General features: G+C 42.5%; 1 protein-coding gene across 7 annotated transcripts in view; it reads right to left on the reverse strand.

Annotated features, from left to right (window-relative positions):
• Window positions 1-23,011, reverse strand: part of LOC106586125 (double-stranded RNA-specific editase 1) — a 202,036-nt gene that overhangs the window by 106,126 nt on the left and 72,899 nt on the right. For 4 of the 7 annotated variants that reach the window (XM_045707803.2, XM_082968871.1, XM_082968869.1 and 1 more), the window contains one exon: window positions 5,885-5,939. The exons of 2 other annotated variants lie outside the window; for them this stretch is intronic. The gene's annotated coding sequence lies outside the window, so the exon portion shown is untranslated. Of the gene's footprint in view, window positions 1-5,884; window positions 5,940-6,781; window positions 6,891-23,011 lie in introns of all 7 variants that reach the window. One more of the 7 variants, XM_082968870.1, reaches the window with a different exon arrangement.

Consider the following 23,011-nt stretch of genomic DNA (forward strand, 5'->3'; position numbering starts at 1 on the left):
TTAAAAGCTGAAATCTCTTTCTAGTTTGAGGTTAGTACTATCAAAACAGCACAACATTGTGTTGTCAACGTAGAGACTTTGTCGCTGCATTTTGCACGGTTTCAGACCCCTCCAGCGACTTGTATTGGTAAAAGAGTATAGCAACAAACGTAGCTACTTTTTAAGGCTTCCTCTGCGACTTTTGGTTGATTTAGCAACTTCCCTGTTTGCGTGACCGCTCAGCTGTGCTCTCTGCAGTCTGCTCCCTCTCCACGGCTCCCTCCCCAGCCCCTCTCCGCTCTAGCCTCAAGGTCCTCTCCCCAATGCTGCAGCGAGTGAAGTTATTACATTGGTTCCTTGTTAAATGACACCACAGCTCTCCAATAAATAAATAACAATACATAAATAAATAAATGTTTTCTAAAACACACTTTTTCTATGTCGCTTAATTATTTACTATCGGTTCCTCCTTCAAACATTGTTTTGTTTTGGAGAATTGCTCATTGCATGAGCGTGAGGGACAGCATACTGCATAAACAAGTATACATAAACGTTATGACTAAATTATTATGTCATGGGGTCATCTAGGGACGAATGGAGCAACCAAAAGCTACTTTCCTTGAAAAATATTTTGCACCACTAACAACATATTGTTAATTCTCATACACAAACATACAGACTCACACACACAGCTGGGTGTATGACCGCACTGTCTGGCCCCAAGTCATGCTGTCGCCATCTCTCCCAGTGCATGGCAATCTTTTGTCTGAACTCACCTTCTGTCTTTTTCATCCCCTCTCACCCCGACTCCCCTTTCTTCCCCCTCAATGTCTGGGTCTAAAAACACACACTTTCACAAAAACTATTTTCTTCCAAATAACACTACCAATTTATCACTCATAACAAAAACCCATGGATGTAATGATAAAAATAATAACTTATTGACATACTAATCAAAACCAGGGGATAGTATCAAAATGGCAAAAACCATAATAATGCCACAACAACCCTGTCCTACACGATGTGTACTCTGTTGTGCCACTGCCAACATATGACAGGTTTGGGATCATTGTGAGACTTGAACACCAGGTTGAGAGAGAGCTGGCTGTGATTTGTATTGGCCTGACATGGGTTCCGGCAGGGACAGATTGCATTGGGCTATCCCTGCTGTGCTTGACATTCTGCTAGCCTGGCTAGCGGTGAGCACGTCCTTGGCTGCCCTTTCTGGTGACTGGTGATGTAGTCAAGCTCTGTCAGGTTGGATGGGGAGCGTTGCTGCACAACTATTTTCAGGTCTCTCCAGAGATGTTCGATCGAGTTCAATTCAAAGATCTGGCTGGGCTACTCAAGGACATTCAGAGACATGTTCCAAAGCCACACCTGCGCTGTCTTGGCTGTGTGCTTAGGGTCATTGTCCTGTTGGATGGTTGAACCTTCGCCCCAGTCTGAGGTCTTGAGTGCTCTGGAGTAGCTTTTCATCACGGATCTCTGTTCATCTTCCCCTCGGTCCTGACTAGTCTCCCAGTCCCTGCCACTGAAAAACATCCCCACAGCATGATGCTGCCACCACCATGCTTCACCATAGGGATGGTGCCAGGCTTCCTCCAGACATTCAGGCGAAAGTGTTCAATCTTGGTTTCATCAGAACAGAGAATCTTGTTTCTCGTGGTCTGAGAGGCTGTAGGTGCCTTTTGGCAAACTCCAAGCGGGCTGTCATGTGCCTTTTACTGAGGAGTGGCTTCCGTCTGGCCACTCAACCATAAAATCCTAATTGGTGGAGTGCTGCAGAGATGGTTGTCCTTCTGGAAGGTTCTCCCATCTCCACAGAGGAGCTCTGTCAGAGTGACCATCGGGTTCTTGGTCACCTCCCTGACCTAGGCCCTTCGACCCCCGATTGCTCAGTTTGGTCAGGTTGCCAGCTCTAGGAAGAGTCTTGGTGGTTCCAAACTTCTTCCATTTAAGAATGATGGAGGCCACTGTGTTCCTGGGGACCTTCAATGCTGCAGACATCTTTTGGTACCCTTCCCCAGATCTGTGCCTCAACACAATCCTGTCTCGGAGCTCTACGGGCAATTCCTTCGACCTCATGGCTTGGTTTTTGCTCTGACATGCACTGTGAACTGTGGGACCTTATATAGACAGGTGTGCCGTGCCAAATCATGTCCAATCAATTTAATTTACCACAGGTGGACTCCAATCAAGTTGTAGAAACATCAAGGATGATCAATGGAAACAGGACGCACCTGAGGTCAATTAAGAGTCTCATAACATATTTTTCTAAGTAAGGTATGTTTTTTGTAATAAATCTGCAAAAATCTCTAAAAACATGTTTTTGCTTTGTCATTAGGGGTATTGTGTTTAGATTGCCGATGATTTTTTATTAATAAATTTTAGAATAAGGCCATAACGTAACAAAATGTGGGAAAAGTCAAGGGGTCTGAATACTTTCCGAAGTCACTATCTACTGTACATCAGAGCAAATTCCAGTCCGGAAGGGCTTGAGCAGTCTTTTTTGGTTTCTACCTCGTAGTTACTTGCAAAAAGGAGTGTTCTGGACTAGAGGTCGACCGATTAATTAGAATGGCCGATTTCAAGTTTTCATAACAAATCGGTAATCGGCATTTTTGTACACCGATTGTGGCCGATTACATTGCACTCCATGAGGAGACTGCGTGGCAGGCTGACTACCTGTTATGCGAGTGCAAGGAGCCAAGGTAAGTTGCTAGCTAGCATTAAACTTATAAAAAACAATCAACCTTAACATAAATCGCTAGTTAACTACACATGGTTGATGATATTACTAGTTTATCTAGCTTGTCCTGCGTTGCATATAATTGATGCCTGTTAATTTATCATCGAATCACAGCCTACTTCGAAAAAACGGGTAATGATTTAACGAGCACATTCGCGAAAAAAGCACTGTCGTTGCACCAATGTGTACCTAAACATCAATGCCTTTATTAAAATCAATACACAAGTATATTTTAAAACCTGCATATCCATTTCTCTTGCGTTCTGTGCAAGCAGAGTCAGGGTATATGCAGCAGTTTCGGCTGCCTGGCTCATTGCAAACTGTCTGAAGACTATTTCTTACTAACAAAGACCGTAATTAATTTGCCAGAATTGTACATAATTATGACATAACATTGAAGGTTGTGCAATGTAACAGCAATATTTAGACTAAGGGATGCCACCCATTCGAAAAGATAGGCAAAGGTTCCGTATTTCACTGAAAGAATAAACGTTTTGTTTTCGAAATGATAGGTCATTAATATGGTCATATTCGGAAACTAAGGCTGTATTTGGGGAGTAATTAAGTCTATGATTTGATAGCGCAGTCTGACTGAGCGGTGGTAGGCAGCAGCAGGCTCGTAAGCATTCATTCAAACAGCACTTTCCTGCATTTGTCAGCAGCTCTTCGCTGTGCTTCAAGCTTTGCGCTGTTTATGACTTCAAGCCTATCAACTCCCGAGATTAGGCTGGCAATACTATAGTGCCTATAAGAACAACCAATAGTCAAAGGTATATGAAAGACAAATGGTATACAGAGAAAGTCCTATAGTAACTACAACCTAAAACTTCTTACCTGGGAATATTGAAGACTCATGTTAAAAGACCAGCTTTCATATGTTCTCATGTTCTGAGCAAGGAACTTAAACGTTAGCTTTTTTACATGGCAAATATTGCACTTTTACTTTCTTCTCCAACACTTTGTTGGATTATTTAAACCAAATTGAACATGTTTCATTATTTATTTGAGACTAAATTGATTTTATTGATGTATTATAATAAGTTAAAAATAAAAGTTTTCATTCAGTATTGTTGTAACTGTCATTATTACAAATATATATAAAAATTGGCAAATTTAATCGGTATCGTCTTATTTTGGTCCTCCGATAAAATCGGTATTGGCGTTGAAAAATCATAATGGGTCGACCTCTATTCTGGACACGAAGGACTAGAATTAAACAGCCCTGCTATACAGCCACACATGCTTGCAGGCTATACACACGCACATAAATGCCCTCATCAGTAGGGATGGGCGATGTCTAGATGTTTATACCTTCATACCATTCATGTACCATACCAGGGTATACGGTATTACCGGCAGTGCATACAAAGAGTCGCTGTTTTTATCCAAATGTATAAAATACAAAAAACGACATACTAGGGAATTCCCATAGCGGATTTTAGCTAAATGCTAACAAGCACAAGCGAACAAACCAATTGCAAGGACAGACAACCAGTTCATAAAGTTTTACAAAGATCTCAAAAGGATACTCACAGGATCCAGGAAGCGATGAATTGTCTCTGCCGTAACCAAGAAGCGTTATCTTGCAAGCTAGACAGTTAACTAGCAAGTTAGCAAACCAAATGCATAGCTGTAGCCCTGAGCTGGAGAGAACTTATTTGGCACAACTTAGATAGCTCTAAGATATTTAGCTGCCAAACATTAGTAGTGAATTTGAAGTGTAACTTGATCACCTCTATTCATTGTTGTGCAGCGCAAGAGTCACATCACGAAGCAAAAACACACTATGGGTATTTCAAAATACCCCGGTATACAGTACAGCACCCAAATCTACTCACCAGCACAGCTAATTTACTCAGAGTAGTGTTTCTTTAAAGCCAGTGATATCCAAGGTCAAACATTATTAGGAGAGCGCGCACCCCGTGTAGAGATGTAGGGCATCAGATGGGGAAATTATTTCCATCTCTACCTTCCATCCACTCTCTCCCTCTCGGTCTCCCCTCTTCTTACTCTTGATAGTGTCCTTTCATCCCCCTCTCTGTTTTCCTTCTTCCCCCGATGCCCCCTCTCTCTCCCCAAGGTCAAATACAGGCTCCATGTGATGCGTTAGCCTGACAACTCGCATTCAATTCTTCCGCTGCTCTGTCGCTACATACTTTAGTCAGACTGACATCATTTAAGTCATTTGTGGTGACGAGGGGCACAAAGGTGGTGGTATTTTCAAACCGCCACTATACCCAAATGTGTTTGGGCACAACCCATCGGTTTCTGGTCCAATCAGACAGTCCCGAGTGGGTTCGAATTCAGTGAAGGGTCAGGGTCATTGCGGATAAGATCCAGACTCATTGCGGATTAGAAACTAACGTCCATGGCCGGGGCGGTTGGCCGGAGCAAGGAGTCTGGGTAGCCAAACAAGTGATGTGTGTTGTTTTTGCCGTAGGACAGGACACACGCCAGACTTCTAGTCTCTCACACCGGAGGGCCTCAGACATAAAGAAAACACTGAGCTTTAAAGGCCTACGAGTCACACTCAGGTGCATATCCACACATGTGAGCGTAAACACACACAGATAAGAACACACACGCATACAAAAAGGGAGACTAACCCAAGACTGTCATGTTATCATTACACGATCCGTTCTGGTACACACAGGGTGAGAGGTAGCTCGATTGCACTTGACGCAATGGAGCAATTGAGTGCAGGGTGCACGTCACAAATGCCGAGAGCCAGGGATGTACCAAACACACACACCACTGTGGTCAGCCATGATCGATCGAGTAAGGGTGTGATGGTGCATCGGCAGTGGAAACTATCACAGGGCGCAGTGGGGAAAACATGACCCAGTCACAACCCCCTAAGGACATTTTGGAGGGGGGGGGGGGACAGAGGATATTTTGCAAAGTTGTTACTCGTTCTGTCCCAATAAACAGCAGGCACAACATGACATCCAAAGCACTTAAAATTATCTGGGCGCCGTGATAGGAATACAAAAGTCTGTCTGTTGAACAAAAGAGACATTCGATGACACCACACTCTGTAAATAAAGGAGAAATAAAGATACTTCTAGGCAAGCCAACTCTTAAGCAGAGTGGAGTAAACACTGCCTACCCTAATCAGTGGTAGGAGAAAATTATTAAAAAAAGTGGACCTACCGTGTGAAAGGGGTGAGAGCTGGAAGCTACTTCTCTGTAGTTCACTCTGCTTTTACTGAGAGAAAGAGAGCGAGAGAGGGGAGGAGAGAGCGAGAGAGGGGAAACAGTGGCAGTTAGGATGAGCAAGCCTTGTATAACACCATTGTACATTCAGTGCATACATAACACTGCCTCATTGGAAAACACAGAAGCCCGTATTCCAACAGACCATGATGATGGTGTTATTTTAACAGCTCCAAATTCAACGAATGTGCCGTTAAGACCGCATATTAAACTTTAAATGAGAGACTGTTCTGAGTAAAAAAAAAAAGGTATTTCAACTATATTTAACGAGGTAGGCCAGTTGAGAACAAGTTCATTTACAACTGTGACCTGGCCAAGATAAAGCAAAGCGACAAAAACAACCGAGTAACACATGGGATAAACAAACGTAAGGTCAATAACACAATAGAAAAATCTATGTACAGTGTGTGCAAATGTAGTAAGATTAGGGAGGTAAGGCAATAAATAGGCCAGAGGTGAAATAATTACAATTTAGCATTAACACTGGAGTGATAGATGTGCAGAAGATGATGTGCAAGTAGAGACACTGGGGTTCAAAAGCACAAAAATAAATAAATACCAATATGGGGATGAGGTAGTTGGGTGTGCTATTTACAGATGGGCTGTGGACAGCTGCTCTGACAGCTGACGCTTAAAGTTAGAGGGAGGAATAAGTCCCCCGCTTCAGTGATTTTTGCATTTCGTTCCAGTCATTGGCAGCAAAGAACTGGAAGGAAAAGCAGCCAAATGAGATGTTGGCTTTGGGGATGACCAGTGAAATATACCTGCTGGAGTGCGTGCTATGGGTGGATGTTGCCATGGTGACCAGTGTGCTGAGATAAGGCGGGGTTTTACCTAGCAAAGACTTATAGATGACCTGGAGCCGGTGGGTTTGGCGACGAATTATGTAGCGAGGGCCAGCCAACGAGAACATACAGGTCGCAGTGGTGGGTAGAATATGGGGCTATGGAGACAAAACGGGTGGAACTGTGAGAGACTGCATCCAATTTCCTGAGTAGAGTGTTGGAGGCTATTTGTAAATGACATCGCCAAAGTCAAGGATCGGTAGGATAGTCAGTTTGACGAGGGTATGTTTGGCAGCATGAGTGAAGGATGCTTTGTTGCAAAATAGGATGCCGATTCTCGATTTAATTTTGGATTGGAGATGCTTAATGTGAGTCTGGACGGAGAGTTTACAGTCTAACCAGACACCTAGGTATTAGCAGTAGTCCACATTTTCTAAGTCAGAACCATCCAGAGTTGTGATGCTAGTCGGGCGGGCGGGCGCGGGCAGCAAATCGGTTGAAGAGCATGCATTTAGTTTTACTAGCATTTAAAAGCGGTTGGAGGCCACAGAAGGAGAGTTGTATGGCATTGAAGCTCGTTTGGAGGTTTGTTAGCAGTGTCCAAAGAAGGGCCAGATGTATACAGAATGGTGTCGTCTGTGTAGAGGTGGATCAGAGAATCACCAGCACCAAGAGCGACATCATTGATATATACAGAGAAAAGAGTCGGCCCGATAATTGAACCCTGTGGCACCCCCACAGAGGCTGCCAGAGGTCCGGACAACAGGCCCTCTGATTTGACACACTGAACTCTGTCTGAGAAGTAGTTGGTGAACCAGGCGAGGCAGTCATTTGAGAAACCAAGTCTGTTGAGTCTGCCGAGAAGAATGCGGTGATTAACAGAGTCGAAAGCCTTGGCAGCTGCACAGTACGGTTTTATCGATGGCGATTATGATATCGTTTAGGACCTTGATCGTGGCAGAGGTGCACCCATGACCAGCTTGAAAACCAGATTGCATAGGGGAGAAGGTACGGTGGGATTCAAAAGGGTCGGTGATCTGTTTGTTAACTTGACTTTCGAAGATTTTAGAAAGACAGGGCAGGATGGATATAGATCTATAACAGTTTGGGTCTCGAGTGCCTCCCCCTTTGAAGAGACGGATGACTGCGGTTGCTTTCCAATCTTTGGTGATTCCAGACGATACAAAAGAGGTTGAATAGGCTAGTAATAGGGGTTGCAACAATTTCAGCAGATCATTTTAGAAAGAGGGTCCAGATTGTCTAGCCCAGCTGATTTGTAGGGATCCAGATTTTGCAGCTCTTTCAGAACATCAGCCATCTGGATTTGGTTGAAGGAGAAACGGGGGGGGCTTGGGCAAGATTCTGCGGGGTGTGTAGAGCTGTTGGCCGGGGTAAGGGTAGCCAGGTGGAAAGCATGGTCAGCCGTAGAAGAATGCTTCTTGAAATGATCGATTATCGTAGATTTATCGGTGGTGAGTGTTTCCTAGCCTCAGTGGAGTGGGCAGCTGGGAGGAGGTACTCTTATTCTCCATGGACTTTAGTGTCCCAAAACTTTTTGGAATTAGTGCTACAGGATGCAAATTTCTGTTTGAAAAAGCTAGCCATAGCGTTCCTAACTGACTGTGTATATTGGTTCCTGACTTCCCTGAAAATGTGCATATCGCGGGGTCTATTCGATGCTAATGCAGTACGCCACAACATGCTTTTGTGCTGGTCAAGGGCAGTCAAGTCTGGGGTGAACCAAGGGCTATATCTGTTCTTAGTTCTACATTTTTTGAATGGGGCATGCTTATTTAAGATGGTGAGGAAAGCACTTTTAAAGTGCAACCAGGCATCCTCTACTGACGGGCTGAGGTCAATATCCTTCCAGGATACTCCGGCCAGGTCGATTCGAAAGGCCTGCTCACTGAAGTGTTTAAGGGAGCGTTTGACAGTGATGAGGGGTGGTCGTTTGACCGCGGACCCATTACAGACGCAGGCAATGATCTCTGAGATCCTGGTTGAAGACAGCAGAGGTGTATTTAGAGGGCAAGTTGGTCAGGATAATATCTATGGAGGGTGCCCATGGTTACAGATTTAGGGTTGTACCTGGTAGGTTCCTTGAGTTTGCACATCACTGGTTTCTCAGAGACATAAGCTGCATCCCAAATGTCACCCTATTCCCTACATAGTGCGCCAATTTTGGCCAGAGCCCTATGGGTCTCTGGTCCAAAGTACTGCACTTTATATGGAATCCGGTGTCATTTGGGACACAGCTATATTGTACTGTCGCAAAAAGGTGTTTTTCCACCCGGAACGGTCAACATGACAGAATGGGGTATAGTCCCCTCCATGCACATCACCAAGCTGGGGACTGACTGAACACCTTCTGCAACTGGATCCTGGACTTCCTGACGGGCCGCCCCCAGGTGGTGAGGGTAGGCAACAACACCACCATGTTGACCCCTCAAGTGTGTGTACCTCGTTCCCTCCTGCACTACCTGTTTACCCACGACTGCGTGGCCATGCATGACTCCAACACCATCATCAAGTTTGCTGACGACATGACGTGGGAAGCTCTGATTACCGACGGAGAGGAAATCAGAGACTTGGCATTGTGATGCCGTGATAACAACAACCTCTCCCTCAACGTCAGTAAAACCAAGAAGCTGATGATGGACTACAGGACGAAAGAGGGGAGAGCACGCCCCCATCCATGGGCTGTAGTGGAGCGGGTTGAGAGCTTCAACTTGGAGTCCACATCACTAAGGACTTAACATGGTCCACATACACCCGCACAGTCATGAAGAGATTTGGCATGGGCCCTCGGATTCTCAAAAAGTTCCACAGCTGCACCATCGAGAGCACCCTGCCATCCAGAGCACCACACACACACACATAAACACACACATTTAGGGTCACTTTGAAAGTTATTTGTTTTTGAAAGAAAAGCATATTTCTTTGTGCATTAAAATAACATCAAATTGATCAGAAATACAGTGTAGACATTATTAATGTTGTAAATGACTATTGTAGCTGGAAATGGCAGATTTTTTATGGAATATCTACATAGGCGAACAGAGGCCCATCATCAGCAACCCTCACTCGTGTTCCAATGGCACGTGGTGTTAGATAATCCAAGTTCATCATTTTAAAAGGCTAATTGATCATTAGAAAACCCTTTTGCAATGAAGTTATCACAGTTGAAAACTGTTGTTCTGGTTAAAGAAGAAATAAAACTGGCTTTCTTTAGACTAGTTGAGTATCTGGAGCATCAGCATTTGTGGGTTAGATTACAACCTTGAAATGGCCAGAAACAAAGAATTGTCTTCTGAAACTCATCAGTCTACTCTTGTTCTGCGAAATTAAGGCTATCCCATTCGAGAAATTGCCAAGATCGAATCCCCGAGCAGACAAGGTAAAAATTGTTGTGCCCCTGAACAAGGCAGTTAACCAACTGTTCCTAGGCCGTCATTGTAAATAAGAATTTGTTCTTAACCGACTTGCCTAGGTTAAATTGTAAAAAATGAAGAAAATGAAGATCTTGTACAACGCTCTGTACTACTCCCTTCACAGAACAGCGCAAACTGTCTCTAACCAGAATAGAAAGAGGAGAGGGAGGCCACGGTGCACAACTGAGCAAAAGGACAAGTACATTAGTGTGTCTAGTTTGAGAAACAGACGCCTTACAAGTCCTCAACCGGCAGCTTCATTAAATAGTACCCGCAAAACACCAGTCTCAACGTCAACAGTGAAGAGGCGATTCCGGGATGCTGGCTTTCTAGGCAGAGTTGTAAAGAAAAAGTCATATCTCAGACTGGCCAATAAAAATAAAAGATTAAGATGGGCAAAAGAACACAGACACTGGACAAAGGAAGATTGGAAAAAAGTGTTATGGACAGACTAATCTAAGTTTGAGGTGTTTGGATCACAAAGAAGAACATTCGTGAGACTCAGAAAAAAATGAAGATGCTGGAGGAGTGCTTGATGCCATCTGTCAAGCATGGTGGAGGCAATGTGATGGTCTGGGGGTGCTTTGGTGGTAGCAAAGTGGGAGATTTGTACAGGGTAAAAGGGATCTTGAAGAAGGAAGGCCATCACTCCATTTTGCAACGCCATGCCTAACCCTGTGGACAGCACTTAATTGGAGCCAATTTCCTCCTACAAGGAAATGTATACGTGACCCCAAACTTTTGAACGGTAGTATATATTTTTTATTTATAAAAAAAAAAGAAAATTAAAAAAAATCAAAAAATATTAAAAAAAATAAATATATATTTTTTTAAAACACACAAAACCCACATTCACTACATACACTGACCCAACACACACACGTAATCATATGCTGCTGCTACACTTCTTTATTTGATCTATCCTGATGCCTAGTCAATTTACCCTGCCTTCATGTACAAATCTACCTCAAATACCTCATTCACCTGCACATTGATCTGGAACTAGTAATCCCTGTATATAGCTAAATGGTGTATTTAATATTTGTGTTACTATTTTTCTTTTTACTATTATGTTTTAACTCTGCATCATTGGGAAGGGCTCGTAATAAGCATTTCACAGTTAAGCTTACACCCGTTATATTCTGCCCATGTGACAAATATTATTTTATTTCCATTTTTGCATGCAGCACTAATGGAATGATGAGTTGTGTCACAACCAAGGACATTTCTACACCACTGGTGGTGAATGGGCTCAGTTGAAAGTGTGTGAACACCCAAACACACCAAAAGGTTTTCACTGCACGCACAAACACATACAGTACACGCCCAACATTCACCTGCACACATCTACACAAGCCTACACTAGGGCGGTTCACCGGGGTATTTGGAAAAAGCCACTGGATGGTTTTTCCAATACAGTCAACTATATCGTTGAATTTTCTTTTATTTTTTTATATACATTTCAATATTTGTAGTTATTTTAAGTAAATACCTGCAGTCAACTTGTGCAATACGTTAGGTGAAATGCATAACGCAATCTTTATCTCCTGTCACAATATTTCATTATGAAGCTTATCGGTAGTCCCAAGTCATGTGGTGTTTGTTTAGAAGCACACAAAGACGAGAGACCAGAACCTTTTGTGTCACTACTGTGCAGCATGCGCCAGGTGTTCTAATTACAGTATGGAATTCACAACTTAAATGTTTGTCGGCTAGATACAATACATTACCAAAAGTACGTGGACACCTGCTCGGAGAACATCTCATTCCAAAATCATGGGCATTAATATGGAGTTGGTCCCCCCCTTTGCTGCTATAGCAGCTTCCACTAGATGTTGGAACATTGCTGCGTGGACTTGCTTCCATTCAGCCACAAGAGAATTAGTGAGGTTGGGCACTGATGTTGGGCGATTAGGCCTGGCTCGCAATCTGCGTTCCAATTCATCCCAAAGGTGTTCAATTGGGTTGAGGTCAAGGCTCTGTGCAGGCCAGTCAAGTTCTTTCACACTGATCTTGACAAACCATTTCTGTATGGTCCTTGCTTTGTGCACGAGGTATTGTCATGCTGAAACAGGAAAGGACCTTCCCCCTAACTGTTGCCACAAAGTTGGAAGCACAGAATCTAGAATGTCATTGTACGCTTTAACGTTAAAATTACCCTTCAATGGAACTATGTGACCTAGCTCAAACCATGAAAAACAGCCCCAGACCATTATTCCTTCTCCACCGAACTTTACAGCTGGCCCTATGCATTTGGGCAGGTAGTGTTCTCCTGGCATCTGCCAAACACAGATTTGTGAAGCGTGATTCATCATTCCAGAGAACACGTTTCCACTGCTCCAGAGTCCAATGGCGGCGAGCATTACACCACGCAATATTACACTGCAGAGGAGCAAACACACACCTGCTCTTATACATATGTAGGCATACTCTCACACCACACTCATCCAGTCTCTCTCCCTCTCTCACCGTATCCCGTCCTAATTATAGCTTGCCCATTAATCAGCTAACGCTGTAATTATACCACCTCCAACATGTAATCTGATTGTGAAGAATGATAAAATCACACCGCATTCCCCTGGTTCAGGAGAGATGGGTGTTGGGTGTAAAATGAATTGGTATGCATTCTCTACGGAGCAGTCTGATTAGACACAAACAAACAAACAGTGCTGCGATCGGATTGATTAAGCACGGCACCGGTGCCGGGGGAAGGTAAGTGCGCGCGCTTTAGGGCAGTTATGGATGAAGACCATGAAAATAACAGTCACATTTTTTGGGGTCATAACTGTTTTTTATTTTTGGAGAACGAACCGCTGACTGAAAATGGGACGGCTGGGAATTCATGCTGTTGAGTCTGTTTCTGCAGTAACATGGGCTCTTACAGTGATATAACTTTGTTGCACCTTTGTGAAACAAGCAAGGTGTAGTAACAAACAGGCATAAGCTTCTTGCCCATGGCAGCCAAGGGGCACATGACCCAAACATTTGGGTTTTTATGGAACACAGTCAGGGTATCAACTTAAGCCACAGTACTATAAAGAGTAGGAACAGTAGAATACACATTTTTTTCTCTTGCAATGTCAGTCACTGACATTCACTCAGTTAGCCATGTCAGCTCACAATTCTTTGATTGGTAGTTAGTCTATCCAGCTATCGAAACTTACAGTAATCATTGCCGAATACCGACCGGGCACGCAGGGCCTTGACCTCATTCTCACTCGGCTATCATATTAACATGGCATAAGTTATCGCACTATCTCAAGCTGCAGTCAATTTTATGCAGTTCCAGGCACAGACTCTTAGGATGTCTTGGCTACACCTGACCCCCTTTTCCCCCAACAGTCAACTATAGAGTACACAATTATATTCATAACCATATTAGTGATTGCTGTTGGGTTTAATAAAGGGAGGCCTGCAAGAATCTGGGTCAATATGTTGGAAGCAAAACATATTTTTTTTAAAACAGTGTTTGGAAGCTAACTAGGAATCAAAGAAACGTTTGTGTTCATTATCTGTTAAATGTTATTTTTTCTATTTTACAATTGTTGCAATGAGACATAAGACAAGGAGCCCCTATGTTAGGTATAAAATACAAATAGAGATGATAGTTGTAACCATTAAGGCAGAATCATGGGTCTGAAGGTCATCATCCTACAATGTGAAAGGCATCCATGGGCCAATAAAAAGTTAAAATATTAAATAAAAAGCTATTGCACAAGAGACGCACGTCAAGCTCAATAAAACCTGGGCTAATCTGGTGTTTTTCTCATCACATAGTTCTGGGAGGAGAAGGGGAGCAGCTATTCTAATACACAGACCTACCAAATTTGTTTTACATGGAGTAAAAGATAAAGGAAGGGAGATTGATATTATTGAACGGTTCCATTGCAGGAGTGAAAGTCTCAATGATCAATGTACAGTACATACTCCTAATGAAGATCAACTCAGGTTTATGAAAACTATTCTTGATTTGATTTCTGATAATGTAAAAGGGGTTGTTTTTGATAGGAGGAGAGTATAACTACATTTTATCCGCTACTGACTAGAAGAGAGTGTGTGGAGACATTTGAAGCCTAAAAGAAGAGAGAGATTTTGCATTTTACTCCCACCTCCATAAATGTTATTATTGTATTGACTACTTCTTTATGCCAAAAACAGAAGCATATTGAAATGTAGAATGCAAGATCTTGAACATTACTCTCTGATCATGGGCCAATGTCAGCTGTATGGGACCTGGAGAGAAATTCACACCCCACATTGTGGAGGATGAACACTTCACACCCCACATTGTGGAGGATGTACACTTCACTACTTGATGAAGCTGAATTTAGGCAGTTTATTCATTCAGAATTTGATCAGTGCTTAGAGTTTAACCAAATACCTGATGTTTCACCTGCTGTTCTATGGGAAGGCGATATTGAGAGGGTGTACTATTTCATATGCATCAGCAAGGAAAAAATGTTAAATTACGCAGAAAATGTGAAGATGACATTGAGAAATTGGAAACCATGCATAAACAACAATCCTCATACAATTAAACGGAGGCCAGTAATGTGCTTTCTGAGATTTCTAAAGCAACCCAATTATAAAAACGGGAACAGAGCAAGTCGTTTACTTTCTTTCTGGTTAAGGAAACAGGCATCTACTATCAATCAAAAGGTCAAATCAAATGATGTCAATACAACCTTTGTTACAAGACCCCAGGATATATCAGCAACCGACGCAGAGTTTTATGAGAATTTATATCAGACTTAGAAAAATATCCTGAGCCTGATAAACTACAAGGTTTCCTCCGAGGCATTGAACTCCCTCATTTGACAAGCTCAGCACTGACAGAACTAGATAGACCTATACCAGAAGTAGATATCAGAAAGGCTATAAAAAAATGTTTTAGCTAAAAAATAATAAAATATTCCGGTTCTGATGGTACATTAATGAATTATATAAAACCTTCCCTGAACACGTTACTCCAATATTAGTGGAGGTGTTTTCAAATGTATTGGAAAGCAGAGAGCTTCCTTACACTTGGAGATGATATCTGATCAGTGTTAAACATAAAGAATGGAAAGATGTTACTGACTAATTCATATAGACCTATCGCTTTGCCCCAAAATGATTACTAACTGCTTATATCTATTTTGGCAAAGCGACTAGGAAAAGTTATAACAGATATTAAACACCCTGATCAAACGGGGTTCATTGCTGGTCGTCAACTGCCGGAAAATATAACAAGATGCCCAAATGTTATATCATGCCAAGGTGAGGAAAATATGGCACTGGCCTTGGATGCACAGAAGGCTTTCGATCAGGTATCATGGTCTTACCCGTTTCAAGCGCGATTGGATTTGGACCCTAGTTCTTTAGACGGGTCAAAATCCTTTATTCAACTCCCCACGCTAGAGTCCAAGTAAATGGCCATTAATCTGCACTAATTTTATTATTAAAAGAGGGGTCCAGCAAGGATGCCCACTAAGCATGCTCCTTTTTTCCATTAGTATTGAACATCTAGCCCAAATGATAAGATCCCGTCTGAATAACAAATGCATCGAAATTGGCGAGGAAGAGCATTAGATCTCTGTATGCTGCTGATATATTGCTGTTTGTCTAATGTATGCAATTATGTGCCATGCTTGAAGAAATGTACACTGTTCAAAAAAATAAAGGGAACACTAAAATAACACATCCTAGATCTGAATGAATGAAATAGTCTTACTAAATACTTTTTTCTTTACATAGTTGAATGTGCTGACAACAAAATCACACAAAAATAATCAATGGAAATCCAATTTATCAAGCCATGGAGGTCTGGATTTGGAGTCACACTCAAAATTAAAGTGGAAAACCACACTACAGGCCGATCCAACTTTGATGTAATGTCCTTAAAACAAGTCAAAATGAGTCTCAGTAGTGTGTGTGGCCTCCACGTGCCTGTATGACCTCCCTACAACGCCTGGGCATGCTCCTGATGACGTGGCGGATGGTCTCCTGAGGGATCTCCTCCCAGACCTGGACTAAAGCATCCGCCAACTCCTGGACAGTCTGTGGTGCAACGTGGCGTTGGTGGATGGAGCGAGACATGTCGTCCCAGATGTGCTCAATTGGATTCAGGTCTGTGGAACGGGTGGGCCAGTCCATAGCGTCAATGCCTTCCTCTTGCAGGAACTGCTGACACACTCCAGCCACATGAGGTCTAGCATTGTCTTGCATTAGGAGGAACCCAGGGCCAACCGCACCAGCATATGGTCTCACAAGGGATCTGAGGATCTCATCTCGGTACCTAATGACAGTCAGGCTACCTCTGGCGAGCACATGGAGGGCTGTGCGGCCCCCCAAAGAAATGCCACCCCACACCGGTCATGCGGGAGGATGTTGCAGGCAGCAGAACGTTCTCCACGGCGTCTACAGACTCTGTGGACAAGCACAACCCCCACCTGTGGACGTCAGGCCCTCATACCACCCTCACGGAGTCTGTTTCTGACCGTTTGAGCAGACACATGCACATTTGTGGCCTGCTGGAGGTCATTTTGCAGGGCTCTGGCAGTGCTTCTCCTTGCACAAAGGCAGAGGTAGCGGTCCTGCTGCTGTGTTGTTGCCCTCCTACGGCCTCCTCCACGTCTCCTGATGTACTGGCCTGTCTCCTGGTAGCGCCTCCATGCTCTGGACACTACACTGACAGACACAGCAAACCTTCTTGCCACAGCTCGCATTGATGTGCCATCCTGGATGAGCTGCACTACCTGAGCCACTTGTGTGGGTTGTAGACTCCGTCTCATGCTACCACTAGAGTGAAAGCACCGCCAGCATTCAAAAGTGACCAAAACATCAGCCAGGAAGCATAGGAACTGAGAAGTGGTCTGTGGTTACCACCTGCTGAACCACTCCTTTATTGGGGGTGTCTTGCTTATTGCCTATAATTTCCACCTGTTGTCTATTCCATTTGCACAACAGCATGTGAAATTTATTGTCAATCAGTGTTGCTTCCTAAGTGGACAGTTTGATTTCACAGAAGTGTGATTGACTTGGAGTTACATTGTGTTGTTTAAGTGTTCCCTTTATTTTTTTGAGCAGTGTATAATAACATATGGGATTTACTTAGGATATAAACTGAATGTAAGTAAGACTGAAGCCTACGCTACCCCATATCAGATACAGTGTCAATTTTCAGGTGGCCTGACAAGGGAATAAAATATCTAGGTATTACTATTCCTACCTCTCTTGAACTATATCAAATTCATTGACGTGATAACCACAGATTTTAGAAGATGGACGATTCTACCTCGAACTTTATAGGGTTCCAGAATCCATATTTCAAAAACACTCCAACTGCCAAAGGAATCAGGCAGTCTAGGGTTACAAAACTTTAGGTGGTACTACTGGGCCACCCAACTACAACCAATGATTCCTTGGATAAAAGGCTAATCTCAAAAGTAAGACTGTTCCTGGGACAGATGCCAGACGGTGATCGTAAAAACTCGTGGTCCAATCATACGCTCCAGATTTGGAGGAAAGTACTGGCCATCTCTAACTGGTATTGCGTATCTTACAGATTTCATCCCATTATCCCTAAATTCAGGTTTCCACAGATGGTTATTACTTATTTTGCAATATGTACACCAAGTCTTGAAGAACAACCAAGTTAAATCAGTCGGTGAACTAAGTTCAGACTTTCATTTGCCAAAGTCAGATGTCTTTACAACTAAGAAACTATTTACTGAAACACCCCAACTGGGTAAAAATGAAGGGTGAGCCCTCTCCCATAGAAACATTTTGAATTAATTTCCAAAAATGACAACTAGTAGAATGCAAATAACACAACTATACCAATCTATTGCTGTCATGACACAGAGCAATACTCTTCAAACAAAGTGCATGTGGGAATCTGAATTTGGGGAGAATATTGCAAATTAAACTTGAGGCAATCTGTAGAAATGCTCATTCCATTACACACAAATGTATGGAAAAAATATCAATGGAAAAATCAATCAGTAGGTAATTTCTAACTCCAGACAAAATGGTGAAGAGCAGAAACAACCAGTTAATGCTGGAGAAAACGTGGAGAACTAGTCGCAAATTACCTATATATTTTCTGGTCTTGTCTAGAATAATGACATTCTGGAATGATGTTTATGACTTTTTAAACAATATATTTAAATGCTCCCTGGCAAAGAACCCAAAGAGTGCTATATTTTGAGTAATCCCTGAGCAGTTTTAAAATGCCTATTTATTAAATATACTTTTGTCAAGAGGTCGACCAATTAATCAGAATGGATGATTAATTAGGGCCGATTTCAAGTTTTCATAACAATCAGAAATCGGTATTTTTGGATGCCGATTTGGCAGATATTTTTATTTTTTTCCGCCTTTATTTAACTAGGCAAGTCAGTTAAGAACACATTCTTATTTTCAATGATGGCCTAGGAACGGTGGGTTAACTGCCTTGTTCAGGGGCAGAACGACAGATTTTTACCTTGTCAGCTCGGGGATTTAATCTTGCAACCTTACGATTAACTAGTCCAACGCTCTAACCACCTGCTTTACATTGCACTCCACGAGGAGCCTGCCTGTTACGCGAATGCAGTAAGTTGCTAGCTAGCATTAAACTTCTTATAAAAAACAATCATAAATCACTAGTTAAACTAGTAATATCAACCATGTGTAGTTATCTAGCCTGTCCCGCGTTGCATATAATCGCTTAGGTAAACATTGCTCCAATGTGTACCTAACCATATACATCAACGCCTTTCTTAAAATCAATACACCGAAGTATATATTTTTAAACCTGCATATTTAGCTAAAAGAAATCCAGATTAGCAGGCAATATTAACCAGGTGAAATTGTGTCACTTCTCTTGCATTCATTGCACGCAGAGTCAGGGTATATGCAACAGTTTGGGCCGCCTGGCTCTTCGCGAATAATTTGCCAGAATTTTACGTAATTATGACATAACATTGAAGGTTGTGCAATGTAACAGGAATATTTAGACTTAGGGTTGCCACCCGTTAGATAAAATACGGAACGGTTCCGTATTTCACTGAAAGGAAAAACGTTTTGCTTTCGAGATGATAGTTTCCGGATTTGACCATATTAATGACTTAAAGCTCGTATTTCAGTGTGTTTATTATATTATAATTAAGTCTATGATTTGATAGAGCAGTCTGACTGAGCGGTGGTAGGCAGCAGCAGGCTCGTAAGCATTCATTCAAACAGCACCTTTGTGCGTTTTGCCAGCAGCTCTTCGCTGTGCTTCAAGCATTGCGCTGTTTATCAACTCCCAAGATTAGGCTGGTGTAACCGATGTGAAATGGCTAGCTAGTTAGCAGGGTGCGCGCTAATAGCGTTTCAAACGTCACTCGCTCTGAGACTTGGAGTAGTTGTTCCCCCCCGCTAACATGGGTAACGCTGCTTCGAGGGTGGCTGTTGTCAATGTGTTCCTGGTTCGACCCCAGGTAGGAGCGAGGAGTGGGACGGAAGCTATACTGTTAAACTGGCAATACTAAAGTGCCTATAAGAACATCCAATAGTCAAAGGTATATGAAATACAAATCGTATAGAGAGAAATAGTCCTATAATTCCTATAACAACTACAACTTAAAACTTCTTACCTGGGAATATTGAAGACTCATGTTAAAAGGAACCACCAGCTTTCATATGTTCTTATGTTCTGAGCAAGGAACTTAAACGTTAGCTTTCTTACATGGCACATATTGCACTTTTACTTTCTTCTCCAACACTTTGTTTTTGCATTATTTAAACCAAATTGAACATGTTTCATTATTTATTTGAGGCAAAATTTATTTTATTGATGCATTATATTAAGTTAAAATAAGTGTTCATTCAGTATTGTTGTAATTGTCATTATTACAAATAAATAAAACAAATAAAAATTATTTAAAAAATAAATACAAAAATAAATACATTTAAAAAAAAAGAAAAAAAAAAGAAAAGAAAAAAACAAAATCAGCCGATTAATCGGCAGCGGCTTTTTTTGGTCCTCGAATAATCGGTATCGGCGTTGAAAAATCATAATCGGTCTACCTCTACTTTCGTCTGCAGCAAAGAAATGTATTACAGCGCATTGGCTAAATAAGGACATTCCTACCATAGAAGTGGACTTGAAGACTGAAATAAAAATGTATTTAATGGAAAAGATTACACATAAAAATGAAACTGCAAACAGATGTGAAAAAAGATGGGAACCGCTCCTTTTAAGCAATATTGTGTACATAACTCAGTCTCGAAGCAACCAAACACACTATGACAACTGCAATGACTTCTTTTTTGTATATTTATAAAAAAAAAAAATTGTGCTTAATTGTACAGTTATCTGTTATATAACCGTTTATCTCAGAAGACCAGAACCTTTATAATATCTATCATACTTCAAACACCAATTATACTAGTTGACTACACATAGCACAGACGCATAGTACTGACACTCACTATGCAGTGGTTGGGAAAGGGTATGGTGCTGGACATGCAGCGGGCTATACTCGGCCTTGTCTCAGGATGGTAAGTAGGTGGTTGAAGATATCACTCTAGTGGTGTAGGGGCTGTGCTTTGGCAAAGTGGGTGGGGTTATATCCTGCCTGTTTGGCCCTGTCCGGGGGTATCGTCGGACGGGGCCACAGTGTCTCCTGACCTCTCCTGTCTCAGCCTCCAGTATTTATGCTGCAGTAGTTTATGTGGTCAGGGGGCTAGGGTCTCACTCACTCACTCACTTTGATATATCAGCTGATGTAAGAAGGGCTTTAAATAAATTTGATTGGATTTTGATTTGATTTGACCTACTCATTCTAGAGTAGGTGTGTTTTTTGAAGAATGCAATATTTGGCTACCGTGAAACTTATCAAACTCAAACTTCATTTTGGTAAACCCTGTGAAACTCCACTGTCAATGATGGCATCGGTCTTCAGGATTAGCTTCTGGCAAGACCTATCGAATGTTCTCCCCAATTGATGAAGCAATATGCACAGCACAAGCGTGACATGATACATTTTTGTACAGCCTGTCCACCCAAAATGAAAAGCAGCCACTGCTGTCGGATGTCTTCATTCTTCGGAAAATAATATAAAGGTTAATTTTACACTATGGCATCCAGTCACAACACAGTGGTCTTTTTCCAGCATGCCGGTAAGTAGCTTGCCAACGAACATTCACACCACAGATGAAAGGATACCAGTATCTACTAGTAGCTAGCTTACGGTTTGTAAACAAAAAGCCAAAACAAGGAGTAGGCGCGGTGATGCCGGTTTTAAAGGTGGTACATGTTTAAATGAGCTTTCGTTAGAAGCAACCATTGGTGCACAAAAAGTCCTACTTCATGTGACATTGCATAAAGCCAGAGTTAAATCCTTGGTAATGCCTGCCTCCTGAGTCCATATGTTTGACACAGGGGGACGGGACCAGTAACTTTATCAAATGTTCCAGCTAGTCATTATTCATACTTGGGTCACCCTATTTTGAACTGGTTTCATCCAAATTGATACTTCGTAAACTAACAGTGAAATGTTTACAACAATGGAAAAATAAAAATAATATAACAAGGAATAAATACACGATAACTTGGACACATATGAGGTACCAGTACAGAGTCGATGTGCAGGGGTACGAGGTAATTGAGTTAGATATACTATATGACCAAAAGTATGCGGACACCTGTTCGAAGAACATCTCATTCCAAAATTGTTGGTCCCCCTCAGCCTCCATTCTCCTGGGAAGCCTTTCCACTAGATGTTGGAACATTGCCTCGGCGACTTGCTTCCATTCAGCCATAAGAGCATTAGCAAGGTCAGGCACGGATGTTGGGTGATTAGGCCTGGCTGGCAGTCGCCGTTCCAATTCATCCCAAAGGTGTTTGATGGGGTTGAGGTCAGGGCTCTGTGCAGGACAGTCAAGTTCTTCCACACCGATCTCAAGAAGCCATCTCTGTATGGACGGGGGCATTGTCATAATGAAAAAGGAAAGGGCCTTCCCCTAACTTCTGCCACAGTTGGAAGCACAGAATTGTATAGAATGTCATTGTATGCTGTAGCATTTAGATTACCATTCACTGGAACTAAGGGGCCTAGCCCGAACCATGAAAAACAGCCCCAGACCATTATTCCTCATCCACCAAACTTTACAGTTGGCACTATGCATTCGGGCAGGTCATTTTCTCCTGGCATCAGCCAAACCCAGATTGGTCAGTCGACTGGCAGATGGTGATTCATCCCTCCAGAGAATGCATTTCCACTGCTCCAGAGTCCAATGACAGCCAGCTTTACACCACTCCAGCCGACGCTTGGCATTGCACATGATCTTAGGCTTGTGTGCGGCTGCTCAGCCATGTTAACACATTTCATTTAGCTCCCGACGAACAATTCTTGTGCCGACGTTGCACCAGAGGCACTTCAGCGGTCCCGTTCCGTGAGCTTGTGTGGCCTACCACTTTGCGGCTGAGCCATTGTTGCTCCTAGATGTTTCCACTTTAGAGTAACAGCACTTAGTGGACCAGGGCAGCTCTAGCAGGGCAGAAATTTGACGAACTGACTTGTTGGAAAGTTGCCATCCTATGAAGTTGCCACATTGAAAGTCACTGCGCTATTCAGTAAGGCCAGTCTACTATGGAGATTGCATGGGTATGTCCTCCATTTTATACGTCTGTCAGCAACAGGTGTGGCTGAAATACACAAATCCACTCATTTGAAGGGGTGTCCACACACTTACGCATATATAGTGTATAAACATATAGGTAGGGATAGGCAACAGGATAGATAATAAACAGTAACAGCAGTGTATGTGATGAGTCAAAAGAGTTAGAGAAAAAAGGGTAAATGCAGATAGTTAACCAATAGTTACCCAGACTAAAT

Source organism: Salmo salar, chromosome 25, assembly GCF_965601325.2.
Source record: "Salmo salar chromosome 25, fSalSal1, whole genome shotgun sequence".
NCBI lineage: Eukaryota > Metazoa > Chordata > Actinopteri > Salmoniformes > Salmonidae > Salmo > Salmo salar.